This window comes from Anastrepha obliqua, chromosome 3 (assembly GCF_027943255.1).
Source record: "Anastrepha obliqua isolate idAnaObli1 chromosome 3, idAnaObli1_1.0, whole genome shotgun sequence".
NCBI lineage: Eukaryota > Metazoa > Arthropoda > Insecta > Diptera > Tephritidae > Anastrepha > Anastrepha obliqua.
The window spans coordinates 45552615-45574724 of NC_072894.1; the positions used below are offsets into that span (position 1 = coordinate 45552615).

A 22110-nucleotide genomic window follows, 5' to 3' on the forward strand; every position below is an offset into this window, starting at 1 on the left:
TGAGTTTTCTGAATATATCCCGGCAACTTTTTGACCAAGGTGGTATGATTTTGGTAAGATGAAATTAATGTGACTGTTAAATGAAAAACGACTATATCCAAATTACACATACATCTGAGGATTTTTCAACAAAAAGAATTGGATTTTGGAAAAAGTGATATTACAGCATTTTTCGATATTTAAGCAAAGTTGTGATTTTTGACACCACATAATGGGCTGAAAAGTCCCGGGCCTAACATATAGATAGCACTAATTTTATTGCATTCACCTCTTTTGCAGTTAGTACTAATCTCAAAAAGACAGCTGTGAAAATTTCATGACATTCTATTCATTAGTTCGTGAGTTATTGTGCGAAGAGTGGTGCTGGTTTTGATATTCTCAAAACAATGGATCAAAAAACAAAAATATTGTTTTTTTTTAATTTACGCTGCTTCTTTATGGGGGAAAATAGCGTTCAAGCGAAGCAATGGATTAACAAGTGCCATGAGGACTCCGCTCTATAAGAAACAATAATAAAACCATGTTTTGGTAACTTCAAACGTGGTCATAGGGACACCGAGGATGCACAACGCAGTGGTGTCAAAATGAGACGGTAACACCATAAAAATCCACTAAACCGTTTTGAATGATCGAAAAATGATGGATATAAAAAAAGTGTTGGCAAAACTGAATAAATTGAACTTCGAATTGCTCCGCATCCACCCTATTCGCCAGATTTGGCTACCAGCGACTACTGGCTGTTCGCGGTTATGTCGTCAGCATTTAACGGAAATTAGGGAATGAGAAGCAATTGCTTACATCGTTGACAAATAACACAAAGAGTAGGGGGACTAAAGCACTCCCTTGAGGCACTTCAGAGCAGGCAAGAAATGTTTCAGAGAATATACCGTAAATTTTGATCATACAACGCCTTCCGCATAAATATTATTTCACCCACTGCGGGGAAACAAAGTGAAACCCAGGCGAATATGATTCGTACACTCTTGTTAAAATGAGGTATGTAGGTTGTCATAAAAAAGTTCCAAAAAAAAACGATTGTTGAATTCTCTTCTACGACAATTTAAAAAAAAACTGAAAAAATACCTTAATTTCTATGTATTTATCTTAGCTATAACACACAAAGTTATAACACACTTCGACGCAAGTACGCGCGCGTATAGAAATAACAATTACGGCTTGTAAGAGGATCAGAGCGCCTCTGGTCACGCTCACTCTAAAATGCAGAAGGTGGGTTTTAATTATTAAATTTGTACGCACATGGGATATGTATGTGTGGATTTGTAAATAGTATATGACTTTTGGTTATGAAAGAATAATCTGAAAAGTTACAATAACTTTGTTAGTAAAAAGTTGCGTGCTTTCGCAATGATCGAAATTTAATTTATATGAAATTTAATCACAAAGAATGTGAAGTATATCTGACAACAACTTTCTACATCTCCAACTAAAAAAACAAATTCTTTAACACAAGTACATGTGTACCATTTATTTACACTTTAATTTAAAACTGAGGGCGTACAAACACCAGAACATTTCAGATAAGTGGCAGCCACTTGCTATTATACATGTGCGGTGTCCTCTGCTATCACGCTTATCTCTTTCAATGTGCTTCTGTTTCTTTGTTTCTATTTATTTGCCCATCTGTCAGTGACAGTGGCTGTATGCATAGCGGAAGTGACAACCACCAGCATGAAGAAAATAAATGGGTACACGACGCGAGTATGGCTTTGAATGGCGTATAGCAGCAACAACAACAAGCTGTAGCATAATTTCAGGTGCTTAAGAGCAATTATTTTAATTTGATCAAACGATGATAAGGCTTTTGTTTTCTCTGTGCGCCACGATGCGCCACTTTATGTTATGTAGGATATCGTGCTCACAAACGCCTTGTGAGTTTGTTTTGTTTTTTTTTTTTTTTGTTTGTTTCGTTTGTATTCGCACGTAGGCAGCTGTTACTTGCCAGATGCCATTCGGGCACCAAGTCATTGATACAAGTGCCACAAAAGCAAAGTTTATCTTGCAACATACGATTCCATTTTGCTTTTTTCTTTGTTTGCTCTCAGTTCTTTCCCCTCATACTGGCTTTTATGTGTATTTATGGGTCGTTTAGCGCTTTTCATCGCTGCTCTTAACTCTGCTCGTGGTTTATGAAAATTGTTTTGCCATAATTTAAGACTTGGCATGCCGTTGCCTTTGTCATTCTTATTGCCATTCAAACCATTTGAACCGAACTCTCCCATTTCGTGCTCTTTGGCACTCCTTCTCCCTACTTCCCTTTCATCGACTTATTTTTACTTAACCGCATTCATTCGTTTACGATTGTGGCAGCATCTTTTGCGTTCATTTGTATGCTTGTAAGATTTACGATGCCACATAATCCGACTTGTGTAACCATTGCCCTGACCTAACATTTGCTCCCTGCAGTACATTGCCTTCACGTCTGCTTCCCACTTTGTATTTGGACTTAAGTTGTAATTGCCATACCATTTTACTTTTATGCGTCTTTGATGTATTTTTGTAATTGTATACCCATATCCGCATTTATATGTATTTAGTTCAAACTTAGGAAAAAATATAAAAAAATAAGAAAATGAAAGAAAGTATGCAATTTATTCATCAGCTGTGTTTCACGTGAAGAATGTTATTATTACATATGGAAATATGAAGACACAACCGACTATTTACTTACATATTTTACTTTGATTGAGTTAAAAATTAATGAATTTTGTTGTAGTCGAACACATGCACTTTTTTCTTCATCTCCTTTTGTGACTATACAATTGTTCATCGTTTGGCATCGAGATAAAAAAATTCAAGCAAAAATTTAGTTCCTTCATTGGGTGTTCATGGAATGATCATGGGAGCTGATTTGAAGGAGCTTTTAATCTACGTATCATTTTTCAAAACGGATGACCAGGTAAGGCTAACCTAATCACTTTTTTTCAACGAATTTACGTTAATGCAAATTTTACTGACCTCAAAATTAAGTGAAAAAGATACTCAGTGAATAATAGCTAAGTCTTTGCATCTCGAAATAAACAAATTTAAATTTAGAAAATATTAAAAAATTATTTGCAAAGTAAACCCAATTTAGATATAAATTATAATCTCTAAAAAGAACAAATTGCACTCTCACTGGTTACTGCACACTGCGAAATCATCTGCGTGGGACCGTTAAACGAAGCCATATCGAGGAGAAAAAGTACAGGAGGTCGATTCTCGTTCTATGTAACCGTGAAATGAAAAGTTTTTCTCCCGTTTTCATCACACTTTCGACTCGCTTTCCGTGAACAAATTAAAAGAAGCGTCAAAATATTTTCATATGGAAATTTTGTTTTCAATGGCAATTTGTGTGTGAAAAAATGGAGAAGGAGGTTCGTGGCAAGCGTGCATATGTGACTATAGTTGTGTGGCTACTCTGTATGCCCGAAAAGTTTTGTTTAAAAAATTGAAGAATTTTATGAAAATTAGAGATATTTTTTTAACTTGCATAAAGTTTTAAACTAGGAATTATATGGTTATTGTTGTAGAATAAACTCTACTTTTGTAAAGGCCAATGTTAGGGCAATATGAAGTCGACTCCTTGATCTTTTTGTGCTTCCGACTTGATTTTTAAGTTATTAAATTAAACTTTGAAGTTGTTGAAATTAATGTTAAATTAAACTATTAATTTGGAGTTCACATTTTATCCTAGCTTTTTTACATTACATAAATCAACTAAAATTATTTTTCAGTATTTATTTGAAAAACTGTTATAGATTTTATACTATTTTCAAAAATAGTTTTTTAGGTTCTTATAGTTATCACTATCTAGGCGTACTTTTTCCGATCAGTTTTTCGGGTTCTGTTGTAGCTTGAACGTGAGGAAAGTTGTTTCCTGGTGTGTGCGCAAGTTGTTGGTAGTTTTTTTAGGCGGTCTCGTCAACAAATATATTAAATATTGTAACGCTGGACCACTTTGTTTCGGAGCCACTGTATATATATTTTTAATTAATTAATATTTATGATTAACATTCCTTATCAAAGAAAAAGAGCTTTTTTGAAGTATTTTTTTTAGTTTAAACATTTTTAATACAATTGCGTTACCTTTAAGCAATAGTTTTAAACAAACGTAGCTTATGAACAAACGTGTTTGTTAAAAACGAATGAAAAAAAAAAATAAAAGAATATTGTTTTTTTTTATTATTAGTATTTTTATTGCAACTAGTATAACATTACATATATATACTAACGAGCAATTTTTGTGGAGTTTTGCTACAACAAATATGAATATGAATACATTTTATAATTGAATGTTGTTGGTAAAAGCCTCTTTCCCTATTTGCAAAAGTTGTCTTCTAGTAATGTTCAAAATATCACGACTTGAAATATTTGTCAGGGAACTAACATGTACATGAGGTCCCTCACCTCATCACTAAGGGATTTTGTGTTGTAGTTTTAACGTGAGGAAATAAGTTCTCTCATCACGAACTCTTTGCTGCAAATCAAGTGGAATAATTATTTCCGACACATTTTCTTTAAATTTAGCTTTACAACAAATGCCATTTGAAATACCACACCTGCAAAAGTTTCATGGCTACAGTGGAAACGAAACACTTTTATCATGACACGAACGAGAATCTCAAAATACTCGTTTGTGAAAGGACATAGTGAAAAGTGTCTGTGAAAACAAACACTTTTTTTCACTTTACGTTTACACAGAACGAGAATTGACCCCCAGAAGCAAATACGCTTAGCACAGACCAGTAAGGCGCAGAGGGCACAATAAACTGTGAACTTCGACCTTATCTCTATTTTTGATATTTTTTCACTTTAAGTAAATAAGCCAATTGAAAAGAAATGTAACCCGAAGAAGGACGTATTTTTATATTTGATACGGTCATGCTTACTTGCAACTGAATTGCTACTGTAACTGCTGAAACAGTCAAACTAATCCCAGTAGTTACAATATTTTAATTTATTTATTTTTATATTTTATTTATTTTAATAAGTTATATTTTAATACTAATGAGGAAAGCGGTTTTCTCATGAAACAGGTATTTTAAAGTAGTCTGTGTGATAGAAACGTGACCACCATAAATTATAAACTATTCAAACAATTCGATTCTAACAAACTGATGTCAAATCTCGCAGTGGTAAAACTAAAGTCACCTTTTGTATACTGCATACTATGTGGCGCAATAACAACATCAACGTTCACACAAAAATGAGAATTTTCAAATCCAACGTATTATCGGTTTTACTTTATGCTTCCTCTACATGGAAAGTGACAAAATCCATCACTATGAGCCTTCAAGTTTTTATAAATCGCTGCCTGAGGAACATCTTTCGCAAGACGATTTCGAAAGCAGATCTACTGGAGTCAGTCGAACTTATCAAAACGCCAAAAATGAAGCAAATTGGGCAAACTCTACGCAAAAATTTGTATGTATTGCATGAAAGTTATTGGTATCACGAAGGTTTGTCGCAAGCCTGGCAGACCAAGGGAAACTTGGAGGCGAACAGTTGGAAGGGAAGCTGGGAGCATCGGAAATAGCTGGGACTAATTGATGTGCATTGCTAAGAATCGCACAAGATGGCGCGTAGGCGTGATTGATGCTCTATGTCCCACGAGGGATTAAGGACATGAAGAAGAAGAAGATTGTCCAACCATTTTCAAAAGGGGTTGGCTTCAGACGACTGTAAAGGCTCATCCACCATTTCATTCCCATTTGCTTTCCTATTTCCACTCTATACACCTTCGAATTTGATGTTTGAGATCGTTGCGTTCTTGTAAAATCCAAGGTTGGTTACTTTTTCCAAACATCGTCACAGCTGAAAGTAACTTATTTGGAGAGATTTATTCACTAAAGCTGCATTAAAATCGGTAGTAAACATAAATAAATGGCGAAATCCTTTTGTGGAGAAGCATCCTAAAGCATGAACCTTAACTGGTTTCTTCACAGGGCGTTGAAATTGTCGATTACAGTAATACACCAGGACCGACGTGGGCAACTTATCGGCCCAAAAAGAAGATTCATCCGTTTGCCCAATTCCATTCTGAATTTTCCTTAGCCTGTTCAAGTCCTTTTTCAATGTTCGGAGCTTTCTGAACATAAAGTCTTCGAATAGTGTCTTTGTATATATTAACACCATTTTTCATTAAAAATGTTGCAACTTTACTCAACGATAAGTTCAGCTTTGTCACATACAAATCAATAATCTTCTGATCTTGCTCTAGAAAGGCATATTTCTTTGAACCTCGTCCAGCGAAATCAGCTACTTTCTTAACAGGTGTCTACGGTTACACCCAATTATTTATGAACGTCTTCGACTTCTGCAAGTATTTTAATACGCGGAACTCATTCAGTAAAACAACATAACTAACAAATTGCACAAGACATATTGCAAAAGGTGTAGGTTAGGAGGATTTAATTTTTTTTTATAACACAACTCTAAATTTGAATTTTGCCGGTCACGCTTCTATAGAACAAGTCTATAGAAACTAGTTTTTTATTTCAAATAAATTAAATCTAGACGCCGTAGTCATATGGGCTGGTAGGTAGGTAAATGAAATGGTTGAAGTGCCAGTCTGGCACTCCTAAAGTAGCACTGAAGCGCAATTTTGATACCATTATGAGACCTCTAACAGGCAGATATTTACCGCCAGCCAGAGCTGTTGATATAATGGAGAAGATTGAGGGGATTTAAGTTGACGCACTGCCCCAGGTTGTCGAAGAAAGAAGCACTCAGTGACCTTAATCGTCTAGCAGCCAAACCCGTACATTTACAGAGAAAGTGCTCAACAGTCTCCTTCTCTGAACGGTCCCCACAGCTTCCTCGGCAGACGATGGCGCACCTCCGAGAGTATTTCCGCCATGAAAAAGCTCCACATAAAGAACCATCTGCTATTCGGAACCATCTGCCAGTTTGCAAATCCCGATGCGACTTGCGCAGAATAATGAATGGGCAATGTACCATTTTGTAAAATTCAAAAGTATTGAAAAATAAATTTTTTACAAGAGCTGAAAATATTAGTAAACTTTTTGTTAAGTCATTGAACTGTGGGAAAATTTTTTCATGAAACAAATATTTTCAAAATCGGTCGGCATTCGCTGCTTTTGGGTACATTTTCTGCTATAAAAAGATTATCAGAAAGATTTTCAGTGCTTGGAGGGTCACGAAACACTCTAGAGCTCTTCAACAAATATTTATGAAGAATATAGGCAACTTATTAGTATTATTCAAATATTTTTATTTTGAATTTTTAGTCAACTTTAAATTAAAGTTCTCTATAGGAAAATAAAAAAGGAAAACTTTTGAGCGTTGCTTTCATACATTTAAGTTAGTTTAAGCAAGTATCTCAAACATACATTTGTTTGTATGCTTTTAGAGGAGTTGCAAACGACTTATAAAATAGCGAAGCACTTGTTTGTTTTAATTAAATGTCAAATCATACATATGCGCACAGCTGCAGCAATTATTTTCAAGGAGAACAAAGCTAAGTTGGGTCCCTGAGCAGCTAAAAGAAGATGCAAGCAAAGCTGCAAAGATGTGAAAATATGAAATGTAAAGAAATGTGCGTTAAAAGAGCGCTGGCGAATATAGCAGTACTCATTTGCAAGAGTATTGCGATCAAATGCAGGTGACAGACAGACGAGCAGCAGCAACGTTTTGCCAACTAATTAGAAGGTGAGTTTATGCAATAGTCACGTGGAACTTTGAAATAAGAGTGTATATGTGTGTACCTACGTGCAGTAGAAATCGGAGATAGTAGCAGTAAGAGACGTTAAGAAAACGAAATGGTGCTCCAAATAAATGAACTCTGCGTAATCTACACATATATGCACCTCTGTTTATATATATATACACAATCAGTCTCAGATGAACTCATAGTAAGTAATAGGAAATGCAATAAAAATGCGCTGAGTGACGGTGAAGCGCACAGCTGATTCGAACTGCGGCAATCTACTGGTTAGCGGAAGGCAGCATGCTGTACAAACAGGAAACTATGGGCACTATGTATATATGACATATGTGTATGATTGCATGTGGGTACACAAGAAAGTGCAAGTATGTTATGCAGTGCTGTAACTCTAGGCGAAAACTAGTAATGCCAAAGCTCCTGCAAGGCGAGCCGAAGGAAACCCCATGAATTTACGACAAGCATGAACATGAGCAAATGTACACATCCATATATACCCACATGCATGTGCAAATACATAAATTTGTATATACTAATGTACGTAAAGAGCAACTATGGAGAGAGAAGATTCATATACACTATGAACTTTGTCTATTTGTGAACAAACGTAACTTTGATAGTTAAGATTGTCTACGAATTCGGGCAGTCGTAACGCATACGCCTCGGCGTACTGGCATTTACATGCATAGGTGCAAGACATATACCAGGGGCCAGACGTTGTGTCGTGAGGCGCTCCGCTGCAATTATGGAAGCTTCTGCATAATACATGCGGAATTTACTTTTCAACTTGACCCAAATAGCAGAAATGGTTGTTGATGGCGTTGCAGTTGTTGCCATTTTTAATGAAGCTCGAAGCTGCTGTTGTAATGCTGTATTGCGCACATGCATACTGCCTTTGTTGAATTTACACTAAATTATGTAAAGCAACGTTATGCTGACGCATGACAAAAGCAACAATGAAAGTTGGCAACAGAGGCAAGGTAGGCGCACGCAAGACTGGTTGTAACGCACAGGAAGCGCTTAATTTTAAGAAATTATCATAAGCAGGTTGGGCGTTTGCATAGTCGCACATTCTGTGTGTCGATGAGAAGAAAAACTGCTTGCAATTGGTGTCGTGTATGCTCAGTATTTGGGTTAACATTTCTAATAAGCCAAATTAACTACGCGCTCGTATATAATATATTAAATCCAGCAAGATGGTAAGAGTAAGAGAGATAAAGAGACCGGCTAATGTAGAGGAAAGCAGACAGCAAGGCGGACCACCGAGCTATTGAGTGTACACGAGTACATAACAAACACAAATGAGATCGAGTAGAAGAAAAACACAAAAGCACTTTCGCTTCTCAGAAAACTTTCTTTGCTGCGTTTTATTATATTTGCTGCGCCACTTTGCTACTTTAGGCCATACTTGTCCTTGGCCGCGTTGTTGCACGCTCGAGTATGCTGTGCTACCTACTGCCACGGTACTATACAGCTAACTTTTTTAGCGAAATGAGTGCGTATTAAGAGGTTCGTAGGGTGCGGAAAGTTTGCTATTGTTGGTGAGTCGGTTAAGAAAGTTGCTAAAGTCAAGTAAAACATTCAGTAACAATAAAAATGAAAAGTGAAAGTAAGGTATGAGCTGAGGGTATTATAAGTAGCCACGTCATACTTGATAACGTAAAAGTGAACAGGACAGTGAACTTAACTTTAAGTCAAGTCACCATTAGGAGCACCTGTTGACCAAACGCTGATAGTTGGCTGGTGCTTGGGTACTTACAGGCGTCAACTAGGAAATTTTCAGGGGGCGGCTTGGAATAAAATCCCCTCATGTATATGAATACGTAGAATAAATAAAAAATTGTAGGCTTTCCTACGATACTATATTTATAAAAAGTGAGGAAAACTTAGAAATATATATATATATATATATATATATATATGTATATATATATTCAGGTACAGGTATAACTAGATATGTGGAGAAATACTTTCAAGGAAAAGAGGAAACATGCTTTCAATGTTAAAAAATTAGCACTAAAAACTTTTTTTTTTAAGAAAACAAAAAAAAGGAAATCACACTAAAAAAAACAAAAACATTTAGTCGCATGAAAATAAACAAATATAATGGCATCTCCACATGCTTGCAGCAAACTTTTCTGAAATTCTTCTCATTGTGGGAAATCAGTCGCTATAGATTTGAAGAAGTGCTGCTCAATTTACCCGTTCTTGTGACATCGTACTTTCTAAATATGTTTGCATATATTCAGCAGTGTATCCTTTATGCACAATTCAGTGGTTTTGCAAACTAGTTTTGGTCTTTCCTCGCCCTTCATTTTATAAAATATTTGTGCTTCCATCTGAATTTCATCAAAATCTTAAATGATGATTTGTTTTTCAATTTAATATAGCACTGACGTCAATATTCGTGGCATTATCGGGGCATTTTAAAAATCTGTCTTTCACATTACGAATAAACTTCTCTCCCCTTGGCGTTGCTGCCTATGCATTATAAGGTAAACAAGCATACATATATTCAATAGCAATTTGCAACAACGAAATCATGAGTAGACGGAAGTGGAAAGCGTTGTAATTGAAAATAATGACGGTACTTGTAAACACTGCTCAACTTGCAAATTGTTTTTTCCTAGCTTTTTTAGTAGTTGTCAATTTATTTTTCTCGCTTCTACTTCCTTTGCTGCTGGTAACCATTACAACAAGCAGTAGTAAAAATTATGGCCAATGTTTGTTTACGGTACCAAAATTACATTTGGTTGCATGTGAAATAAGTACAAACATATCCGGTGCATTAAAACTCGATTCGATGATGCTCTGGTAATAAAAGTCGTCAGATATTCAATATCTCTAAGTTTGGCGTTGCTTATGTATGTGTTTCAACTTTACAGCTGCAAGTGATGTGCGAAACCGTGCCCAAAAATGCAGGAAGGCTCTGCTAAATATGTAATTCACGCGACTGAATATCCCTTTTCACTGAATAATGCTAGTATTTTGCTTTTTGCTGTAGCCATGTGTATTTTGCTGAAGCTGCTGCCAGAGATACCGAGAAATAGTTAGAATCCTTTGCTTGATTTATGTGAAATTCATTTTCCAACCTGAATACAATACTTCTGATAGGAATTTCCTGATCAATCCTATAATTTCGCGATACGAGATGCATCGCTTTACATTCCAACTAAATACGGCAACCATATTACGATTAATATAGAACACGGTTCGTGCTATTACTTAAATACAGGGTGGGCCATATATCGTTGGCTTTTTGAACCACCTATTTTTTTGAGAATGGTAACACAAATGACATGTCAAATGTGTTCATGATTTACTTAAAGGTTTAACATTTACGAAATGGGACGCTATCCGCTTGAACAAAATTGGGGAATATTGAAAACTTATTTCCAAAGTGGTGAGTCTTCTTCTTCTTTTCTGATTTTCACATCGGTGGCTACGCTAATAAGCAAAATTGTGGGATTTTGGCTCAGAAAATCCCCACATTACTGTAGAGAAGCAAATGCATGCACAACGAGTCACTGTTTGGTGCGGTTTTTGGTCTGGCGTCATCATCGGGCCATTTTTTTTTCGAAAATGAGCGAGGAGCCGTGGCTACAGTAAATGGCGAGCGTTACCGTGACATGCTCAACGAGTTGTTTCCAAAAATTGAAGAAGATGACATGGACGACATTTGGTTTCAACGGGATGGTGCAACTTGTCACACTGCCAAAGTTACACTCGAACTTTCGGCTACCGTTTTTGAAAAACGAATAATCAACCGAAATCAATTGACCGCCTCGGAGCTGTGATTTAAGCCCGTTGGACTATTTTTTGTGGGGAGCCGTTAAGGACAAATGCCATGCGAATCATCTAGAGACGATTGGTGCTTTAAAACACGAAATCGAAGTTGCCATTCATGAAATTGGAGCCCAAACAATCGAAAATGTGCTTAAAAATTGGGTTGATCGAATGGCCAACTGTAAAGCCAGTCGTGGCAGTCAATTGAACGATATTATTTTTCATTCATAAATGACAATGTTCAGTCTTCAAAATAAAAAAAAAGTTTGAAAAAATATTGATTAGTTTTGTTTTATAGCCGATTCAAAAAGTAAATTTTATATGGCCCACCCTATACAAACCGAATGTACGAAGAAAATGACTGTAGAATGAGCCAAGACAGCATTTGCATGACTAACTTCGACCAGTCCGAGCTTTGTTAATACTTTTTTAAAGTATAACTATCTAGTGACACTCGATGGGTTTGTAGTTTCCCATGGTTCTTGGGTGGAACATAGGACCTTAACCGTAGGACCACCTGTCGCCTCTAAGTATTATCGTGTGCAACTGCCTTGGCGATTCCAGTCCAACACAGCTCTTGTGATTCCATCCAGTATTTTACGCAGTGTTTGGCCGACCCACTTCAATTTGTTATGACGTACATCGAGGAAGATAGGTATTTGCTTATTAATATCCCATAAGTCAGTGTTACTTATGGTTTTAGGCCAGAATATCTAAGACAGCGTTTGCATGTCTAACGTGTTCAGGTCTGCAATAGTTAGCTCGTTTTTGTTTTTCTTTTCGAAAAAGTCGAAGAAATGATGTAAACTCAAGTCATATCGTAATACCGTTGCAGCTTGCTGTTATAAAAATCTCCTCCCCCTAAATTCAAGAAAATATTTTGAAATATCGTTTTCTAATTCTTGGTAGTTATTTGCTACATCATAATTAATTAGGGAATTGCGTGTCACCATTTTTCAGTCATTATAATTACATACCTTCTAAGTCATATTCTACACTAGCCTTCGTCTGGCGCTTTGGTTCAGCTCACTTTGCTAAAGTTACTATTCAAGCTTGAATATCCTTTCTTTATATGGAAGTCGCAACCCCTTTGCAAGATGAATGGACTTGAAAGAATTTAAATTAATTGCATTCGCTTCCCTCTCAGATCGCTGATTTTGTTTATCCAATTCTGTCGTATGATACAAGATTTGCCTTAATAAATTTTAATTCTTCACAAAATACAACGAGTATTCTTTCACTCTGATATAATCAGCGGTGTAATTGACTCTGCTCTTCTTTTGAAGCGCATTTATTTTCGCACTCAACGAAAAAATTGTGGAATAATGATTTATTCTTTTTGGAGCGGACTAGAACGGTGTATATTTCTTATGCTCCGGTACTTAGTAACGGGTATTTTTTTAGCTACACGAGAACAATCGTTATCGATAACTGTGAATTGAAAGCTGAGAATAGCAAACTCTAATGACATTTCTGTTCAGTAAGGTTTGGCAAATCATCATGAATCGGTTAACGCCAATATAACGCTTCCAAAATGTAGAAACTTTTTTTGTAAAAAAAAAATCTGTTCGCGAAGTTAGTCACACGTAACCCTTCCCCTACGGCGGCCGCCATTTCCTTACATTTTTTGGAAAAAGTGGTACTAAAAAATTGGGGTAATCGAATGGACCATGTAACTCATGGCACCGGGGGACAAATGCCAAATATCATATTCAATAAATAAATGCCATGGAATTATCAACCAGATTATAATATTGTAAAAAAGCCTTTATTCCAAAAATATTTCTGTTTTCTTTTATTTAAAGCTTTTAAAAACACCCAATGCAATAAAATAATTTAATAAGACTTTAAATGTTTGGACTTTTGTTGCTTCGTCTTTTAAGCAAACTTTTGAATTGTCGCTGAGTGAATTATGTAAGTATTTTTGTTGTAGTCCGTAAGAAATCGTGCATTTCCAAGAATATTAGAATAGAAGAATGCACCTTCCGAATTCGCTGTGACTTCACACCCCGAGAATATACAAACTAAAGCAAGGGAAATTACTTGTCTGTGCAGAAAAAGAGTAGACGAAGGAATACATAGAAACTGTTAAGCACAAGAAACGGAACATATACACACACTTTCTTCCCACGGCGCTATCTGCATAAAAGTACAAAAAAACTGAATTTGGAGGTTTGTTATTAATATGTGCTTTCACAATTTAACAAACGACACTTCGTTTTTATTAGTTTGTTTAATTTAAATCTTCAAATCACTACATCACCAAGCCATTCACTGAATGTTTACAGGTAAGTAATTTCTCAAAATTTTTTATTTTTATTTTTTATTTCAAGTCATGACCTCAACCGATGTCAAAATCTCGAGCAACCAAGTAGCGGTTTTCGGAAGACACATTCTTTGATATTTTGTAAACCGTGCGGTAATCAAGAAAGTCTGTATGGTTTGAAAACATACTAGGAAAGTATCAGGAACACTGCGTTTACACTATAATTATTCTACAGAAAATTTATAATTCGCTTCTACACCTTCCCACAACTGCGAGAAGTGGGTCGGTATTGGGGTATTTTACAAGTGAAGTGGTAATTTACAAATTTTATAAATAGTAAAAGTAGTAGTAAATAATTTTATAATTAGTTACAGTTTTAATAGTTAAAGTTGAAGAAAATCGAGCACCACGCTATGATTATATTCCTAAAAAATAGGGGAAAGTTAAAAACCATTGTCGAAGAAACGACGATTTTGCAACCTCATTATCTGCAATTCACAGGTGGTCACTTGAATTTAAAAAGGGTAGGGGGATGAACGCAGATAACCCCCGCTCATACTGTCCCGTTGCTGTCGCTACAGAAGAAAATCTGAAAAAAAGTTGAGAAACTTGTACCGGGGAACCCCAGAATAAAGTTATGAGCAGAGAAGATTAGTCTATCCGTGATCAAAGCGAATGCTCACGGCGGTTGTCGGTGTGTTGGCTCTTTACGTCAACGTTCCGGTGCACACAGCGAATTTTTTGGAGACCGTTTTAGAAGATTGTGGCGTTGAAGAAATCAATCGTACACCGTAGATATCACATAACCTCCTCATAAAAAACTGTCTTCCGTTAAGAAACGGCATAAAGTTGTAAGCCTATCCATTTCTTATTCATATTGACCACAACCGTGTTAACCGCAACCCTCAGAGATAAAATAGTGTTAAAAGAATGCATATTGGTACCGCGCTTAACTACGTCCTAGACGTATTAGTAATCCAGGGTAGTTAGGGAGGAGAGAGATATGCGGCCATAAGTTCGGGGTTGGTGTGGTCATGGAAATTTTCAGCCATCCAATCTTGTGTCGCCATCACTTTGCGTGAAAGGGCATAGTCTTGCTGAAAGATGTATAGTCTGTCACCGCGTACACTATCAATCCAGGGTTTCACTACTGCCTCTATGCAACAGGACTCACTCGAAATCCTCGAATAAAAAGTGTGGTGGCATGACATGGCCTTTGCTGTTCACAATACTTAAGGGGGATACTTTTAAGTGGATCGGAGCAGAACTCTCAAAGTTATAGCCTTTGTAGGCACTCTACCTCGAATGCGGAGCATCGATAATTCTTCAGAGTCATTTTTTCAAACGCGTTTTTCCCGAAACGACTTCTTAAAAGTCGGTGCCAATCACAACTCCGAAACTATTCAACCGATTCTTTTCAAATTTGGCACACGTTTTCTAAATCAAAAATACCTCCCCCCCCACGGTTTTTTTTTAAATTTTTTTTTTAAGGTTGTTTTTCACTTACAAATATGGTGACATTTTTCGCCAAAAATGCTCGTTTTACGTTTTTTTGCCACCAAAACTACAAAAATGAAAAAAAAATTTTATTAATGGGGGGGGGGGGGGGGGGGGGGGGCATTACGTCATACTTTAACTGAAAAATTCGACTTTTTTAGTTTCAGATGATTCTACGACGAATGCCGATTGGCACCGCAGAGCACCTCTCGAAAAACATATCTCCAAAAAAACTCTGTCATGGGCTTATTTGTCAATATTTTATTATTAATATTTTTTAAAAACTTATTGAAAAGATGTACAATAACATGCAACTGATTTTATTAAAGTATCTTAAGCCATATTTCTGTAAAAAATTAAAAAAAAAGTGTTTTTTTTTAGCGCTAAACCCTACCACCCCCTTAAAACCATAATAGTGACTGGAAACTTCGTGTGCGGGATATAGCCATCTGTAATTTCTTCTGTTTGTCTTTATCAAAGTGTATTTCATTTGAAACAACTTTAACATCTCAGGCGCTATAGGGTGTTTAATTGTGTTTAGAAGGCGTTTTGAGCAGATAACTTGGTGTTCTCGTCTTTCTTCTTCTTGATTGGTGCGATAACCGCTTACGCGATTTTGGCCGAGTTTAACAAAGCGCGCCAGTCGTTGGAAAAAACAACTGAAGCCAAGTTTCTATCTACCTGATCTTGCCAAAGTAGAGCAGGCCTTCCTCTACTACTACCAGCTGCTTACGCACCGAATACTTTCAGAGCCTGAGCGTTTGTATCTCATCCGAGGCTTTGCTGTCGTTTTCATAGGGGAATGATTTTTACGTGGCGCGTACCAAACCCAGCGCGCAACCAGATATTCTGGCATGCTTTGTCTTCTCACATTAGCTTGCTCGCAGACGGATGTTCGGGAGCTACCCAGAAAATGATTGGGCGAAGCCTAGAGGTTGTCAGCTGCTTGAACCGTACGCAGAAAAATCGTCTTGGCCACTCCCAAGTGAATGGCAAACATACATTTTACCCACTTGCGTGGCATCTACATACGGACATCATCACCCCCAGCGGGTTAAGGGGTTAGAATTTTCCCGCGGTAATGGATGCCTGTCGTAAGAGGCGACTAAAATCCACACCCCAGTCTGTTAGTTATGAGCATTAACTCAACTATAATAGACTGAGGGCAACAGGTATGGTAAACGGCGGGGGGGACCCCATTAAGATCGAGACCAGTAAGATCTTAATTATGGCAAACTGGAATGGAAAGGAATTTAGTTCGACATGGGCTGGTTACTGTGTTATTCTAGGACTTTAGTAGGCAAGGGTGATACCTTGCCGAAATGGCTCCTGGGTTAATGTCACGGTAGCCCCCGTCCCGTTAAAGCCTTGGCAGGCCTCAGGTAACGCTCTCTAAGCGTCACCATTCACTTGGTCGTGTAAGTCCAGTTGAATTTGTTCCTGGTTAGTGCTGACCCGGCTCTGAACACATGTACCCATAAAGACATGTGTCAACCCTCGCATGGCCTCCCTACATAGTATAGACAACCATGGGGTTATAAGGCAACTACACTACGATTAGAGATAACGGATCTGAGTGGGGACCCTTTAAAATGGAGACAAGCAAAACAACAACAAAAACAACAACATTACTAAGTGGCAACGAACCAGACAAAAAAAGCGGCAACAATAACGGCAGTAGAGAAAATGAGGTCGGATTGGCGGAAGTCAATCCATTCCGGAGGACATCAAAAACCCTCAGATCTCCTGTTCTAGCTGCTGCATCGCGCGAAAACGAGACAGAGTTGACGAAAGATAAGATCGTGAACAGCGCGGATAGTAAGCGAACGGCATTTTGCGGGCTAGGCGAGAAAATACGTAGCCTAGTCGAAATGCTGGAGGAGGGTAAAAGGCGCTCTATACACCAGCCTATGCGAGATGCCATAGAGAGTATAAAGGCACTATACGAGCTGGCAGCCATCGAGCAGGGAGACCAAAAAGCCAAGGAGGTCATTAGAAAAAGCAGCGGTTCGCAAACATCCCCATGGCTAAGGCACAACCCAGACCCCAAGAGGAAACTGGATGGTGCGGTTTTGACTCCAAAACCTAAGCGGACCAATTTGGAGAAAAACAGAACTGGCGTACAGCAAGTTACTGGAACACCACCTACCTCCACCACACAGAGGGAAACTAAAACAGTGGATGCAACCGAGTGGACAACGGTGGCTAAGAAGACCAAGCGAAAGGATGCAAGACCTAGGAAAGTTAGACCTGACGCGATAGTGATAGAAGCGAAGGGCGAAACTTCCTACGCGGAAATACTGAAGTCAGTAAAATCCGACCCCAAACTTGGAGAACTTGGGAAAATGGTTTCGAAAATAAGACGAACGCAAAAGGGTGAAATACTCATCCAACTATCAAAAGCGGGCAAACAAACCAAGGAGTTCACCTCAATAATAGGCAATACACTTGGAGAACGAGGGGCGGTACGGAGCCTAACACAAAAAAAGGTTCTCGAGTGTAAAGACATCGACGAGATCACTACCAAGGAAGACATAGTAAGCGCAATATGCGAGCAATTCGACATGGGGGCATCTACCGTAGAAGTAGTAAATATGCGAAAAGCGTTCAATGGCACACAGACCGCAGTCCTAAACCTGACAGAAGCAGAGGCGAATGAAATTCTCGCTGCTGGACGAGTCAAAGTGGGCTGGGTAAACTGTCGGATCCGTGAACGCCTAACACTAACTAGATGCTTTAAATGCTTGGAGTTTGGACACATTCGGCGAGACTGCAAAAGCAAGGCAGATCGTTCGAAACAGTGTAGGAAGTGTGGCGAGGAAGGCCACATCGCAAAAGAATGCAGCAAGGACCCAGAATGCATGCTCTGCAAAGCCAGGGGGGAGTCCAATTTTAAGCATATAGCGGGCAGCGGTAGATGCCCAGTTTTCAAGAGAGCTCTGAGCGACCAAAGGAGATGAGAGTTATCCAGATTAACTTAAACCACTGCGAAGCAGCGCAAGACCTGCTTACTCAGATGGCAATAGAACAGAGAGCAGAGGTAGCCCTAATATGCGACCCCTTTAGGGTTAAAAAGGACGCTAGATGGTGTTGCAGCAAAGACATGGAAACTGTCATTTGGACGCGCAAACACCCTCTCCAAGAGATTTATGATCAAGTCGAGGGCTTCGTAAGAGCTAAAGTGGACAACACTTATATGTATAGCTGCTATGCCCCGCCTAGATGGACGCGAGAGCGCTTCGAAAAGTTTCTGGACGACCTCATGCGGGACGTCGAAGTTAGGTCGCCAGTAGTAATTGGCGGTGATTTCAATGCATGGGCTACCGAGTGGGGCAGTAGACTTACCAACACCAGAGGACGTAGCCTGCTAGAAGCCATTGCGAAAGTAGACATTAGTATCGCAAATAATGGACGCGCGCTTACATACCGCAAGGCCGGTACGGGATCTATTATTGACCTAACACTTGTCAGCAGCTCATTTTTGCAGAAAATCAAGTGGCGAGTAAGTGAGGAATTCACTCACAGCGACCACCAAGCAATTATATTCGAACTGGCAAAGAATAAAAGATTACGCACAACTAAGCCAGTAGGACCAAGGTGGAATGACAGGAAGATGGACACCGAGACCTTTGGGTACGCCCTAAACGACCAAAGTTTAGAGCGAGGTACAGCAAGTGAGCAAGCTCGACAACTAAAGAGCATTTTGTCTAAAGCTTGCGATGCGGCAATGCCAATAAGAAGGACAAATCGACAAGGAGCGCCCTGCTATTGGTGGACTGAAGAGATAGCGCAACTGAGACGGACCTGCCTGCAAGCGCGGCGTAAAATGCAAAGGTCCAGGGGCAGAGCTTGCTATGAAACGGTGCTAGCGCACTTTCGAAAGGCAAGGAAAGCACTACAGGAAGCGATTAAAAAAAGTAAAGTCGAGAGCTTTAAACAACTTTGCAACGATGCGGACATAAACCCATGGGGTACTGCATACAAAATGGTGCTAAAGAAACTGGCGGGACAACGAGCTCCATCAGTGGTATGCCCAGTTATTCTTAATCGAATTGTAGTGACGCTATTTCCCCAGGGACCAAGTATAGATAGATTAGAATCTGCTGATACCGTAAACACCCAACAGATTCCAGTCGTATCCGCAATAGAGATAATGGAAGCGTGCAAGAAAATCGGCGACCGAAAAGCACCGGGGCCGGATGGCATACCAAATGTAGCCCTTAAGGCGGCTATCCGCTTGCGTCCCGAAATATTTGTTGCGGTACTACAAAAATGCCTAGACGAAGGTGTTTTCCCTACACAGTGGAAATTGCAACGACTTGTGTTGATTCCAAAAGGAAAAGGAACAGCCGATGATCCGTCCTCGTACCGGCCGATTTGCTTACTGGACACAACGGGCAAAATACTCGAACGTATTATTTGCAATAGACTATTGCCTATACTAGAGGAGAAGGGAGCATTGAGTACAATGCAGTTTGGCTTCCGGAAAAACCGTTCGACGATTGACGCAGTCACTACGGTTGTCAAAGCGGCTATTAAGGCTATAGAAGGAAAGCGGTGGCGTTGGGGCACCAAGGAATACTGTGCTGTAACCACATTAGATGTCAAAAACGCCTTTAACTCGGCAAGCTGGTCGCACATTCTGAATAGCCTGCACGAAATTGGCATTCCGCCGTATCTTCTCAGGATACTAAGGAGTTACTTCTCTGATAGACAACTGAGGTATGAGAGCAGTGCTGGAACAAAAACGTACAAAATTACTGCTGGCGTGCCGCAGGGATCGGTCCTAGGTCCTGTACTCTGGAATATCATGTACGACAAAGTCCTTCGCTTACCGGTATCCAGAGAGGTAAGAATAATAGGCTTTGCGGATGATATAGCGATAGTGACGGTGGCTAAGCACATACAGGAAGTGGAACAGATCACGAATGGAGCGATAAAACAAGTGAAAGATTGGCTCGAACAGGCGGGACTCAAATTGGCAGAGCAAAAAACGGAGACGGTTCTGATAACAAGTCGGAAAAAAGTCGAGCAGATGAGAATCATAGTGGGAGAGCAAATTGTTCACTCACAACCGGCTCTGAAATACCTAGGAGTTATGATAGATTGTAGGTTAAATTTTAAGGCCCATATTGACTACGCGGTAGAGAAAACTGCTAGCATACAAGCGGCACTCTCAAGGATCCTACCTAACATAGGGGGTCCTAAGTCAACTAGAAGGAACTTGCTTGCAAATGTGGCCACTTCAGTTCTCCTGTATGCAGCCCCAGTTTGGGCAAATGCGGCGGAACTGAAGGATAACAAAAGGAAGCTATTGTCTGTATATAGGCTAAGTGCCCTAAGGGCATGTTGCGGCTACAGAACAATATCGGATGACGCGGCGTTTGTCATAGCTGGTATGATACCAGCGGACATTCTCGCGAGTGAAATGAAGCGAGTATATGACAGGTGTGCAGCGGATGCCGAAATAAATAAAAAAACGGTGAGAGAAGAAGAGCGGCTTGTGTCACTAGCAAGGTGGCAAGACCGATGGAATACCTCCAGTAAAGGGCGATGGACCTATAAACTGATTCCCGATTTGCGACCATGGCTAAATCGGAGTTTCGGAGATACAACCTACCATGTAACACAGTTCCTTTCTGGACATGGAGGCTTTAGGAAATACCTGCATAGGTTCGGGCACGATGACAGCCCCTTCTGCCCTGTGTGCATCAATGTAGAAGAAGACGTGGAACATGCCAGTTTCCACTGCCCACGCTTTAGAACAGGAAGAATAATTCCAAATGCAACTGACGTAGTCGAGTTCATGTTGCAATCGGAAGAAAAGTGGGAGGAGATAGCTGCATACGCTACTAGAGTTCAAAAGGAACTCAGATACATTGAGCAAATGAGACGCATTAACCGATAGACATTGACGAAGCTATATAGCTAACCAGCCCTGCGAAGTAGTACGTTGAAGCAGTCCCGCAGGGAGAGTGGTGGAGGAGACGGAGTTCAAGGGTTTAGTACGTAGGTGTACTGTTTTGCAAGTCCAGACAGTATGAAAATTACTGACTGTGCGTGGTCCCGAATGAGGTGTACCTTTAGCGAGCAGTATGAATCGTGCATGCCGTCTAAGTTGACGGTATCTATGAAAGATTCCCCCTTCGTTAACAAAAAAAAAAAAAAAAAAAAAAAAACACCATTCTCGTATTTGCTCTGACATAATCTGCCTTTTGCGGACATCTTCATGGACAACTTGACAGATAGGACTCTCAGAAAAATTAAGCTCTCATTGATTTTGAAGGGACCTTGCCAACGATTGCTTACACTTGTTGTATAAATTCTGCAGATCGGACAGTGTCGTGTTTTTGCGTTTTGCAACAGATTCTGCATCGCCGCCTGATGTTTCCCATACTCGGCGAACCTTATGAACGGGTGCACTTAATAAAATTACACTGGAGGCAGACGCCATCCAATGGATGACGAAACCAACCGTCAGCTGGTCCAATAGCGGTGGGTACGTGCGTGGGATGCTGCGAAACGTGTCGAAAAAAAATTTCCACCAATTCATTTTATATCGGCTGAAATTTTTTTCATGTATTGTTGATATTTAGTAGAATAAAAAAAAAAAAATAGGAGGGGAAACACGTCAGCTAAACAGGTGAACTTCAAAAAAAAAAATTGAAAAGTAAAACTACTTTATGCCGATTAAAATTTTTTTACATAGTTTTGGACACATATGAAAATATAATAATGATAGTCAGCTGCGTTTATAGCGGTGGCAAGACCGTCAGCCGAAGCAAGAATGTATCATTGCGTTCAGCTGACGCATTTTCCCCCTCTACCGCGCAGCTGACTATTTTTTATTCTACTAAATGTCAACAATGCATGAAAA

At 39.1% G+C, this 22110-nt stretch overlaps 1 protein-coding gene across 1 annotated transcript in view; it reads right to left on the minus strand.

The window, feature by feature from the left end:
- LOC129241944 (collagen alpha-2(IX) chain-like) overlaps positions 1–22110 on the minus strand; it is a 377459-nt gene that overhangs the window by 57430 nt on the left and 297919 nt on the right. The window lies entirely within an intron of this gene.